The 12,942-nt window shown below is 41.4% G+C and overlaps 1 protein-coding gene across 2 annotated transcripts in view; it reads left to right on the forward strand.

The window, feature by feature from the left end:
- The first annotated feature begins 2,584 nt into the window (after positions 1–2,584).
- The window catches only part of DUSP16 (dual specificity phosphatase 16), a 105,183-nt gene continuing 94,825 nt past the window's right edge, over positions 2,585–12,942 (forward strand). For both annotated transcript variants that reach the window (XM_077871020.1, XM_077871021.1), the window contains exons 1-2: positions 2,585–2,689; positions 5,549–5,664. The gene's annotated coding sequence lies outside the window, so the exon portion shown is untranslated. The remainder of the gene's footprint in view (positions 2,690–5,548; positions 5,665–12,942) is intronic.

A 12,942-nucleotide genomic window follows, 5' to 3' on the forward strand; every position in this document is an offset into this window, starting at 1 on the left:
TTAGAATACATTTTAAAGCTTAATGGCTTTAAGGCAGTAAAATTACTCTATATCATGTTATACCGATTGATATGTGTCATTATACATTTGTCAAAACTCATAGATGGTACAACACCAAGAGTGAACCCTGAGGCAAAATATGGCAGTTAGGTGATTATGATGTGTCAAGTATGTTCATCCTCGGTGGAAAATGAATCGTTCTTGGGAATGATGAGAATGGGAGAGGCTACCCATGTGTGAGGGGTGGGGATATATGAGAAATCTCTGTACCTTCCCTCAATTTTGTTGTAAACCTAAAACTGCTCTAGAAAAAGAAAGTCTTTTTAAAAGTTTACATTAAAATTTAAAAATTCTAACAGAACTGATTTCCTTTCATCACTCTATTTTCATGTTTATATTTCCAGATGATCTATACTCAAGTGCCAATAAGAAATGTAGTTTTATGCTGTTTGTACTAACAATGGCTAGTAAGATAATCTAATGATTCTTAACAGCCTGTATGATTTTTATTGTTTTCATTTCTAATATAGCAGTGTAAACAACATTGATTCATATCTATTTTCCTGATTTGAGTATATATATTATAATTTTTTTTGTATAAATAAACCTTTGGCTGAAACTACTTGACGATGTCCAGGTGTTAACTGAGCGAGCCACTGTACTGAGCCCACTAAAATGCATGAAATCAGGTAGTACCTATTGAAAATTGGAAACACAAATAATTGGTCTGTGCTCGAATGTGGATAAAGAAAGTTCATGTTCATCATGCTTCACACCCCACAATCCCAGAACCAGCCTTTGTTCATTGTCTTCTCCTCCATACTAGGGTATCTCCCTTCTAAGTATTTGGTTAGAGATGCAACCTTTCAGTCTTGGAAGAAGGGAGATTTTACTAATGTGGAAACTTGGCAACTACAGTCACTGTGACTGAATTCTGTCCTTTATGTGGTTTGCCATAGGCTACATCCTCCCTCTTGAAGCCTGCAGACATTCTGAAGGTCTCTTGAAACATTGGCGAGTTACAGATAGGAGCTCTGAAATACAAAGTGAGAAAGTTCAGAAATTACAACCAGAGGGAAATGACAAATGGCATGTTGGGAAACTTTGTCTTTCCTCATCATCATTTCCACCACCGCTCTGCCCCCCCCCCCCCCCATGAGATCAGGAAATTGAAAGCTAGAGATCACCTCTACAGGACCTGCCAAGAGAATTTCTCAGTTAGGCTTCTAAATTCTAGCTCCCATTCATCCTGAAGCTTCAGGTGAGTACTATTTTAACTACCATCCACACAAGAGACAAAGAGGAACAGACGGACTCCCTCATGAAACAAAATAAGAAGTGATTTTGACTGACTTATGTAACCATGAGGACAGGCCAAAGCCAGTTGCCTTGTGAAGTCATGAGCTTTCCCTCTGATGACCTTGTGCCTGGATGCCTTAGATAGAATTCCTGAATTAGACTAGAAATTGGACTAAGTGATCTTTGAGTTGGGGTGTGTATGAACCATAGAAAGCTTCAAGGGGGATGGCAGCTGAGCCAAATCTAGAATGGGATTCAAATAGGCACAAAAGGAAGAGGAGGAGAAGACAGAATAGCATCCCAGATAGAGGGAAGAGCATAAACGAAGGCATGGATATGTGGTACCGTATAGCAGGAACTACAAAAAAATTCAGTACTTTGTTTTCAAAGCATTGAATGCCAGGTACGGAATGGCTGGAATGATGCTGGAGAAATAATGACTGGCCAGGTCCTGGGGTCAAAAACTTGGGTTTTATCTTACAAATGTTTGAAGGGTTTTTAAATAGATGAATTATATGTGGTAACTGGAATAACCTCCTAAATAAATACCATAATGATGACCTTACCAAGAAAATACAAGACAGTTTTGAAATTAGCCTAATTAATGAAAGCTGGTGGGATTCTTGTTATTTATATGTTAGAGGATCCTCATACCTATTCTAAGATTTTTTTAATTTATTCATTCATGAGAGACACACAGAGAGAAGCAGAGACATAGGCTCCCTTCAGGGAGCCTGATGCAGGACCCAATCCCAGGACCCCAGGATCACATCCTGAGCCAAAGGCAGATGCTCAACCACTGAACCACCCAGGTGCTCCCCTATTCTAAGACTTGAAAAAAAATGTCTCTACCTAGATTCTTAAACTGGGTTTTGACATAGCTGGACTTATATAGTGGATCACCCCAGTAGCCTTGCAGGAAATGTTTTAAGGATATTGAGACTGGAAGTAGGGAAATAATTTAAAGCATTACTGGAATTGTCTAGGTAAGCAATGACAGAAGCCTGAACTAGGGAAGTAGGTAGAGACATCTGTTGAAGACAAAATCAGCAGATTTGCTTGAAGAGATAGTATAACACAATAAGGCAGCAATGAAAATGTACCCTCAGGGGCACCTGGGTGGCTCAGTTAAGCGTCCAACTCTTGATTTCGGCTCAGGAGCTCAGGTTCATGAGATCTAGCCCTGCTTCAGACTCTGTGCTCAGTGGGGAGTCTGCTTGAGATTCTCCCTCTCCCTCTCCTCCTCTCTAAAATAATAATAAATATATAAATCTTTTTTAAAAAGGTACCTCTCAGAAAGAATCACAATTGACTGATACGGCCAGCTTTTGTGCTCTGAAGTCCATCACTGCTTTTTGCTGAGTCATGCTTCCAGCAGGCTGCTTTATTGGTGAGTATGGGAGGGATACCAAGACAGACCCATTTCTCAGAAATGTGGGACTTTTCTGTAAGCAATTTCAGCTCCAGATGCTTCATCAGCTTTGCTGAACTTTCTTAGAAATGAACTGTAGTCTATGATTCTTCCACTCAACCAGCCTTCCCACCTCCTTCCCTCCTTCTTTCCTTCTCTCCTTCCTTCCTCCATGATCCATGTGGGTCAAACCTACATTTTAGTTTGATGGCTCTCTCAGAGGACCTGGACTAAACTTATGGTGGGTAAACTTTGGGACTCTGGAATCACAGTAACCTGAGAATAAGTCTGACCCTGCCATTGCTAAATGTGTGAATTCAAGTGAGTAATTTAATCTCTTAAAAGTACCAGTCTGTTAAATCATGATAATTGTTATGAAGATTAAATTAGGCTTGTAAAGTACTTAGCATGGTATCAGGCACATGGCAAGTGCCTGATAAGTGTCAGCCATTCTTATTATTAAAGATGGGGGATGAAGGAGAGGAAGAAGTCAGGGGTAATTCTGAGGTTTCTGGCTGTTTACAGTATAAAGTGATGACAATATTTCACTCAAGTTAGTTCTCCTCTTGCATACAACAATTCTTTGGAGTACAAAAGAGGTTAGGAAATTCTTCCTTTCCTCCCTAAATTTCTTGCTTCCTCCAGCTTTCATGGCTAATGGAAGATAAATCATTAAATGATACATCAAAATGGACATAAAAAAGACTCCTCCACTCCGGAGTTGAGAGGGTGGCCTTTCACCACATTACCCCGGGCACACCAGTTCCCGATAAGATACAAACTGTGAGAATATTCTTCTGCCCTGTGGAGGAAAGTCCCATTCTAGAGCTCCTTCATGTAACAAGGGAGAAAAATTGTCCATCTTCCCTGAGGACCTACAAAATGAGGTGGGAGAATTAGAAAATTAAACGCTTTTTGTAGAGTTTTATTTAGAACAATTCAGCTATTAAATGTGAGATGGCAAGCATACTGCAAAGTGCACACTAGCAAAGGATCTTCCTCTTTCCCAAATGCCCTTAAGCAACTCAAGACAGGGCAGCCTGATGGCTCAGCGGTTTAGCGCTGCTTTCAGCCCGGGGTGTGATCCTAGAGACCCGGATCGAGTCCCATGTCGGGCTCCCTTCATGGGCCTGCTTCTCCCTCTGCCTGTGTCTGTGCTTCTCTCTCTCTCTGTATCTCTCATGAATAAATAAATAAAATCTTAAAAAAAAAAAAAAAAAAAAAACTCAAGACAGAACCAAAATTCAAACCATAGGCTGGAATATGGAGTTAAAACTTTAAAAAAAAAAAAAAGAAAGGAGTGGAAAGGGAAAATGTAAACCCCTGAACAAAATTTTAGGAAATGTACGATATAAACCTGGGGTGTGGAAAATCTAGCTGAGCAGCATTTATGTGCAAAACACTGTAGGTTTTATATTGACCACTAGCTCCTTAGAGTTGACAGTGCAGTTTGGGCTTTTAAAGAAATGAGTGTAATCCTAGGCTGCATAATAGAAGTACAATATCCTAAAACTGGAAAACCTCAGTTTCCTCAACTGCAAAATTAGGAGCTGGATTAGATGACTTCCAAGTCCCATACAGCTCTATTATTTTATGACTATATGACTATAACTTTCAAGTTCTAAATTTGAATTCTCACATTTGCAGAAAATGACCGTAGAAAAGATTTAGAGGCTTGGTGAAAATAGATAATCCATTTCTCTGGTTAACTTTATAGCTTGAATTATCTCTGGGGGTTGGGGAGGAACTTTTTGGGTGAAGTGACCCACAAAAAGCTCCCCAGATGAGTGTAGCAATGGAACAAACTTGCGTACATCCATTTCACATCATGTCAAACTTAACACAAAACTATTTTTCTTGAGGTGGCAAGCTTGAGCAACCAGTTTTTCCTGAAGTTTGCCTGATAAATCTGTTTATGATGAGCTGTGCTGTCATTCCTCTATCTTGCCATAGCCTTGGAGGGCCCCGCCCAAGCTGACCAGCTGCCTATTGATTTTGATAATCAAGGATTTCAGAGGCAGAGATCAGTCAATACAGGGCAATGGCAGAAAGGACTAGAGAGTTCTAGCACACACGGGTTCCCCTGGAGCTGTCTGATGGTTTTGTGGGTAACCAGTGAGTTTCTCTACTCCACTGCTCCTGCTACCATCTCTACTGGACCCCTAATCTAGCATTTTCAGGCATTTCAAACATCTTTTGAGAAAAAGGGCAGCAGAAGAGACCAATCATGGGGAAAGCAAAGCTTTAATAAAAATAGAATTCCAAGTATTTCAGCTGGGATCTCTTTGTCTAGCTAAAAGAGATTTAGAGAGTGGATCAGAAAGCCTGTGTCTCCTTCGTGTTCTGCAATTAACCAGGTGTATGCCTTTGGGCAAGCCACTCCATAACCTTGGGCCTTGTTTCCTTACTTGTAAACGGGGAGGAACCCTGTGTTGTTAGCTATGTCCAAGACTGTGGGTTCATGGATGACCCCTGAACCAGGACCAAGTTGTATCCTAAGCAGAAAAGCAATTGTGTGTAGGCTTGGAGGTGATGTCTGTGAAGCCAATTAAAAAGACCTAAAACTTTAAAAGAAAGTGTCCCAAAAGCAACATGCAAGAACTGACATCAGGGTACTCCTGGGTTCTTGTCTCATTTTAGTCCCTCCCAGGTATTGGCTGAGTTGCTCTATGTCTCACTTTCTTCATTCTGTCGGGCAGAAGAGGTCACAGAGGGTGGAGCTATGGCCAATGGATCATGCTCTCAATGTTCTGGCAAAAGGACAGAGGGAGCAGAAAGGCCAGAAGAGGAGTTTCCACTGAAAATTGGCCATAATTGACTATCTCATTCTTTTTCTAGATTGGAAGGGGCATGAGAACAGCATAGCTGTGACATCCTTGGCTTAAGTACCTTCATTCCCTCAGCAGCATAGTCACCAACCTGGGCAAGGAAATCACGATCTTGGATATAAAAGGGTAAGTCCCAGAGATGCTAAATTAAATGGGCTTTTGGAAATTTAGGGGGACCCATAATATTTATGCTTCCCTTTTTTATTGTGGTATAAGACATCTAACCTAAATTTTATTTTATTACTTTATTTCACTTTTTTTTAAGATTTATTTATTTATTCATGATAGAGAGAGAGAGAGAGAGGCAGAGACACAGGCAGAGGCTTCATGCCAGGAGCCTGAGCGGGACTTGATCCCAGGACTCCAGGATTGTGCCCTGGGCCAAAGGCAGGCACCAAACCGCTGAGCCACCCAGGGATCCCCCTCACTTTATTTTTTTTTAAGACTTTATTTACTTATTTTATTTTTATTTATTTATTTATTTATTTATTTATTTATTTATTTATTTATTTTTTATTTACTTATTTTAGAGACAGAGAGTGCACATGAGCGTGCAGCAGGGAGACAGAGGGAGAAAGTCTTTTTTTTTAAATTTATTTTGAGAGAGAGAGAACATAAGCCAGAAGAGAGGCAGGGGAAGAAGGAGACTCCCGGCTGAGCAGGGAGCCTGATGTGACACTTGATCCCAGGACCCCAGGATCATGATCTGAGCTGAAGGCAAACGCTCAACCAACTGAGCCACACAGGCGCCCCATAACCTAAGTTTTACTGTAATAATCGGTTTTAAGCATACATTCCAGTGAAGAGGACTTTTTGGATGACTTCAGTTCTCTCCTTATACTATTGTGGATCGTATACTCCTTGTTGCAAAATTCCTGGTTATTCTGCAGGGTCAGATTACAGGGTCTCCTCAATTATGCTGGGTTGGCTCCTGCCATAAGGAAACACTCCAAAATACCAGAAACAGGACAGGAAATTATTCAGTGGTCATTTCTCTTTGATATGAGTGAGATCCCGTTTGTTGTTCTGTCCCTTTAATTTTTTATCTCTTTGCCTTGGCCCTAACAACTTGTCCAGACCTGCGGCTTTTTCTTTTGTTATGCTGCATTTTTGTTCTCTGCTGACTCCTGGCTTATTGACACTATGAAAAACCTATTTTCCTTGGGATCTGACTCGTCTGCCCCCTCAGTGGTCCTGCATAGCTTATTTGTCAGATGTGACCGACAGCTTCTCTCTACCTGAGCTCCAATGCCACATCTCTGTCTACTGGTCATTTCCTCTGGAATGTGCCAGTCATTGTTCTGCCAACCAGATTGCACATGTTCAAAAAACAATCTTCATTTTTTGCCACAAACCAGCTACTTTTATAACCTCTCATTCCCTGTCAATAGTCCATTAAGTCATTTTGGCCAGAAGCAAAGTCCTCTTTGACTTAATCTCCTTTCATTGCCCTCAGCTGTTTAATTCCCTGAGAACGATTGGATTTGGCTTCCAATATTGATCATTGTTTCTGTCCTTCTCCCCCTCCTCCCACGCCCATTTTTAGGTCCTTACCACCTCTATTATCACCTAGTGATCAAATCCAGTCTTTTCCCAATTCAATTTCCTGTGCCAGGCCTAAACCTGTCTTTATCAAACAAGTCATGTCTGTTCAAAACCCTGATGTTATTAACTTGTTATATCACATAGGCTTCTTGCCCTTTTCAGGCTATTAAAATTTCTCCTAAATTGATCCCATTCTAGACAAACTTTCTGCCAGGCAGCTCTGTTGTAATGGAAAATTTAAAGGACTTGGAATTAGTGGGCCTGCTTTCAAATGCCAGTTCTGTACTCAGCAGAACCACCTTGGGCAATTCACTGACTCTTGGGAGCCTTGGATCCTCATTTGCAAAATGTGGATAGTGACGTTTATGCCACAGGGAACTTTATGGGGATTTAATGAGATAATATGTGTGGAAGCGAGTTAGTATTGTGCTTAGAACCCATATTTGAGGTGACTCCTTTTTTTTTTAAAGATTTATTTATTTATGATTGACAGAGAGAGAGAGAGAGAGAGAGAGAGAGAGAGAGGCAGAGACACAGGAAGAGGGAGAGGCAGGCTCCATGCCGGGAGCCCAATGTGGGACTCGATCCCGGGACTCCAGGATCACGCCCTGGGCCAAAGGCAGGCGCTAAACCGCTGAGCCACCCAGGGATCCCCTGAGGTGACTCCTTTGGTTTGAATTGAGGTGTTTCCACTCAATTACTATATGATATGGAGCAGGTTCCTTAACCTCTCTGGGTTTCATTTTTTTCATTTGTAAAATGGAGATATTAACAGTGTGTATGTCATAGGCCTGTAGTGATGGTTAATTGAGATAATATCCATAAAGGCACACGGTAAGCTCTAGTAGGTATAAGCTATTATTATTATGTGCAAGAGACCTAGTACAGTGCTGGATGCCTAATCAGCACTTAATAAATGTTTGCTAACTTTATTGATGAGTTCATCCTATCCATATGATCTTATTTCCCACAAATTCTTGCTAGGCTCATTCTTGCCACCCTTCCTCCGGACAGACTGACTGCCTTGGCTTTCCATGAATACATCTACTTTTCTTGCCTTTGGTTAGAGTATTCTCTTTTCTAGAATGTCATAGTTTCTCTTCCCTTTCTATCCACATTCTTCCCATTCTTTAAGGTTGATCCTAAACCCTGCCTCTATAAATCTTTCCCTTATTCTATATTTATCAGTTCCTCATATTTCTGAACCAGTTACCTTTGATTTAGTATAGAGTACGCTTAGATACTATTTCCCATATATCAGTTTTGTGTCTTCAGCTAGTTTGGCAAATATCCCTAAATCTAGTATTTTTTCAGGATACCCAGTAAATATAGTGAATATTTATTTATTTATTTATTTTAAATATTTTATTTATTTTTTTGACAGAGAGAGAGAGAGCACAAATAGAGTGGCAGGCAGAGGGATAGGGAGCAGCAGACTCCTCACTGAGCAGGGACCCTGACACAGGGCTTAATCCCAGGACCCCAGGATCATGGTCTGAACCAAAGGCAGATGCTTAACTGACTGAACCACCCAGGTGCCCCTATAGTGAATATTTAGTTTAATAGACTACGTATCAACTCAGACCATCTGTTGGGATAGCATTCCCTGATTGTATTTCGGGTAGAATTTGAGGGAAGGGACACACATTTAGTTGTCTGAGGGTGAGGAAGGATCCAGAATTTTGAACCAATTTTTTAGACCTAGAGTCTCTTATCAGTAGAGTACACATGAGGATGGGCATATTGGGTTTGTGGTTATGGAGATAAGAAGTTCTTATTCTCTGGGCCAAAGTGTAAAAGAAATCCCTGGGGTCTCCACAGGTAAGGGCCCAGATGCAGACTAAGAGGTGACTAAGACAGGAAAGTGTCCCCATTCAAATCTGGTTCTTGCTGTGACAGGCTTTGCCTTTAGTTTCTCAAGCTTCTTATACCTTACACAACATTTGCTCTATTGAGAAACTGGTTTTGCTTGAAACTTCCCATGGCTTGAAGCAAGTATCCATGACCGTGTTTGCATACCATTGGGGTTTTGCCCCTCCCAGATGTGCCAATAAAGATGAAGTGACATTCAGATGACATGGTATGAAAGACATCACTGCAGCCTCCCAAACTGAGACTGTTTGAACTATGTGAAAGGTTCATACTAGGATTTCACAATTACAGAGAAGGCCAAGGAAGACTGGTGCAGAATGCAAGGTAAAGAACGTTGTCTTTGCCCTAGTTCTCACGGAGCCTAACCTGAGGACTGCAGCCCGTGTTGACATTGACCTCCTGGTCTCTGGACTCCTGTAGTGCATATTGTCTAGACCACATGGTTTAGTCCTGCATTTTACCCCATCCTCTGAAAATTGCCTTATGAATTGTGTCCCACCTCCCACCCCCCCGCCTAGTTGTAAGTTTCTTGAGAATACAGACTATCTCTACACATCCTTGCTTTCCCCTATGGAACCCCTGAATACCATTTAACTCAGTGTTGGACACAGGAAGATTCTCAATAATGAGTGTTGATGGATTTGTTTTTGAAAATGTAAATTCAGGGGTGCCTAGGTGGCTCAGTAGTTGAGCATCTGCCTTTGGCTCAGGGCATTATCCTGGGGTCCTGGGATCAAGTCCTGCATCGGGCTCCCTGCAGGGAGCCTGCTTCTCTCTCTGCCTATGTCTCTGCCTCTCTCTCTATGTCTCTCGTGAATAAATAACATTTTAAAAATCTTAAAAAAGAAGAAGAAAATATACATTCATAAAAAGCAGCTCCACTAAGGAGAACTTGTTTCATTTTTTTAATGAGTATTTGACAGAGAGAGAGAGAGCACAGAGAGAGTGGTGGGCATTGGGAGTCCCCTCATCATTTGTGGCACAATCCCTAGCAGCGGCCTCCTTACAGAGGTCAAGGAGTTAAGACATACAGGAGGACCTGGAGTCCTACTTCTTTTCCACTTAAGAGAGAAAGACATTCTGCCTTGTGCCAGAGACAGCCCCCCCTCCTGATCTCCTATCCCCTTCCCAAGCATGGAGGCCACATGGTGAGAGTGTGAGGGACCTTGGGAGATTATCTGACTCTCTCACTTTGTAGATGAGGAAACTGGGACTCGGGAAAGCACAGTTGAGGGTGGTGGCAAGAGAATGAATGCGCGTTGAGTCAGGTAGAATTGGATGCTAATCCCAGTGCTGGCACTTTCTAGCCATATGATTATGGAAGAGTCTCTTCATATCTTGAAGCCTCAATTCCTTTCTCTTCGAAATGGGGGTGACAATGCCTACCTATTGGAGTTGTGAGAATTAACTGAGACAATATATTTAAATGTAGTGTTTGGCAATAAGAGATGTTTAATACTTGTTGGTTCGCTCTCCTTGCTTTCTCTTGAGTGTCCTGCCCAAAGCTAGTGTTAGCCTTTCCTGTTCTTCAAGCTAAATATTTTTCCAGTTCCATATCCCATACTAAGTCTAGCCTCCTCTCTAGACTGGAAAATTAGGATCAATGATTAAAAATTTTTTAAAAATTATCATCACTGAACATTTGGACCAACATATCTTGAGCACATTTATATGTGTTGGAGGTGAAAGCTTAATAGACAGGAATACTGAATTTCAGAGTGAAACTCAAAGGTATTGATGTTTTACCCGTTTTTTAGCTACAAGTGTTTGAGGTCCTGGTACTCTTAAAATAGTATTGATGGCCTTTTACCCCTTAAAAAAATTCCATTCTCTGATATATTTACATGCTTTGCCATGCAACCTGATATTTTTCACCTGTCTTTCTTAAAACATACTCTGCTGTCCATTAATCATCAATTGGAGCTAAAATGAAAACACGGCTGTTGAGGTTCTGGTAGAGAAATAAGAAGTCTAGGGGGTGCCTGGGTGGCTCAGTCGGTTGAGCATAAACTCTTGGTTTTGGCCTAGGTTGTGATCTCAGGATCCTGAGATCAAGCTTCATGCTGGGCTCCATGCTCAGTGAAGAGTCTGCTTGAAGAGTCTCTCCCTCTGCCCCTGCCCCCCTCAAATAAATAAATAAATCTTTAAAAAAAGAAATAAGAAATGTATTGGTAATGATCACAGTGGACTTGTGAGGTGGTTTAGTTTCAGAAATGGAATGGATATTTGTATGATTTATAAAATTTAATACTTGATGGTAAACCTTTCTTTCCCATGCTGGAGAAGGTTTATGAGGATCACTATTTTCTAAAAAACTTTTAGTTAATATTCACTGATTTGGGGGCAAATATATCTTTAAGCATTGAGCAGAATCATGATTAGACCAGAAGAAAAATCTTAGCATGAAATGCCTCCTAATTGTGACTATTACAATTATCAATTTGTGATTGATGTTTCATCATTTGGTGAATCAGGTCCTACAAGGCAGAGGGACAAAGCAGGGGAAACCTCCTTGAAGTTTTCTTTGTGGAAGGTGTGGTAAGCAGAATTATGATCCCTCAAAGTCCTTGTCCTAATCCTGAGAACCTGTGAATGTTAGGCTACATAGCAAAGGGAGGGGGAATTAAAGTCATAAAAGGAATTAAAGTTGCTAATTAGTGGACCTTAACGCAGGGAGATTATTCTGCGTTATCCAGGTGGGCCCAGTGTAATCACAAGGGTCCTTAAGAGGAGAAGAGGAGGGATAGAGGAGAACCAGAGAGAGGGTTGGTGATGTAAGAAGAACCCAACCCACCATTGCTGGCTTTGAGAATGGAAGAAGGGGCCATAAACCAAGGAATGCAGGCAGCCTGTAGAAGCTGGAAAGGACAAGGTTGTGGATCTTCCCCTAGAGCCTCCAGAGGGGAACACAGCCCTGCTTACACTTGACTTTAGCCAAGTGAACCCATCTTAGGTGTCTGAGTTCCAGAACTATAAGATGATGTGTTTGTGTTGTTTTCAGCTACTAAGGATGTGGTGATTCATTTAGAGCAGCAATAGAAAACTAATACAGTGGGTTTCTCCGGGGGTGGAGAGACTATCTTGCCCCAAATATGCTGCCTGAATTCAAGGACTTCACACAATCATAGGTAGCAAAGTTCCCAAAGGGACTGAGACACAGGGAGAGGCAGAAGACCACTGTTAAGGGGGGCAAAGTGATCAGCAGTTAGAAGAGAGGGCTTCTCATGTTTGATACCACAAGGGATGGATAAGAAATATAACTCATAACCTCTAGGAAAGACAGGATTCATAGCTATACTTGGCATTTATATGACATCTTTTTAAAAAAGATTTTATTTATTTATTCATGAGAGACATAGAGTGGCAGAGACATAGGCAGAGGGAGAAGAGGAAGAAGCAGGCTCTCTGCAGGGAGCCTGACGCAGGACTCGATCCCAGAATCCTAAGATCACGACCTGAGCCAAAGCAGATGCTCAACCACTGAGCTACCCAGGCGCCCCACATTTATATGGCATTTTATAAACCTTTTATAAAGGGCTACACTTGAAGAATCTCATTTAATCCTCTCATCGATCCTATGAGATAGAAATTGGTATTATTCCATTTTGTAAGTAAGAAAACTGAAGTTTGGAGTGCTAATTTTCTTGAAATCAGACAGTAGTAAGTGGAAGAGATGGGATGCAAACAGATCTGGCTCCAGAGCCTAGGCGCTTCACTACTTTGATATCTGTCTTGCCTGGGGAGCTGCTCAGCCAGGAAGTTAACCCATCTAGGGGCTCTGCATTTGTTAAGCTAATTCCTACTAATAAATGGAGGTTGTGGGGAGAGGTGCAGGTATTACTTTGCAGTGGGCATCCATCCTCCAGGTGCCTGCTTTTCATGAATCTTCCCAAAACGTACCTATGGTCAAAAACATCAGTAGCCAGTGGTGGCTTCTTGTAAATATTTTTAATTCACTGTCCACCATAAACCTAAATATGACATGTC

Source organism: Canis aureus, chromosome 25 (assembly GCF_053574225.1).
Source record: "Canis aureus isolate CA01 chromosome 25, VMU_Caureus_v.1.0, whole genome shotgun sequence".
Lineage (NCBI taxonomy): Eukaryota > Metazoa > Chordata > Mammalia > Carnivora > Canidae > Canis > Canis aureus.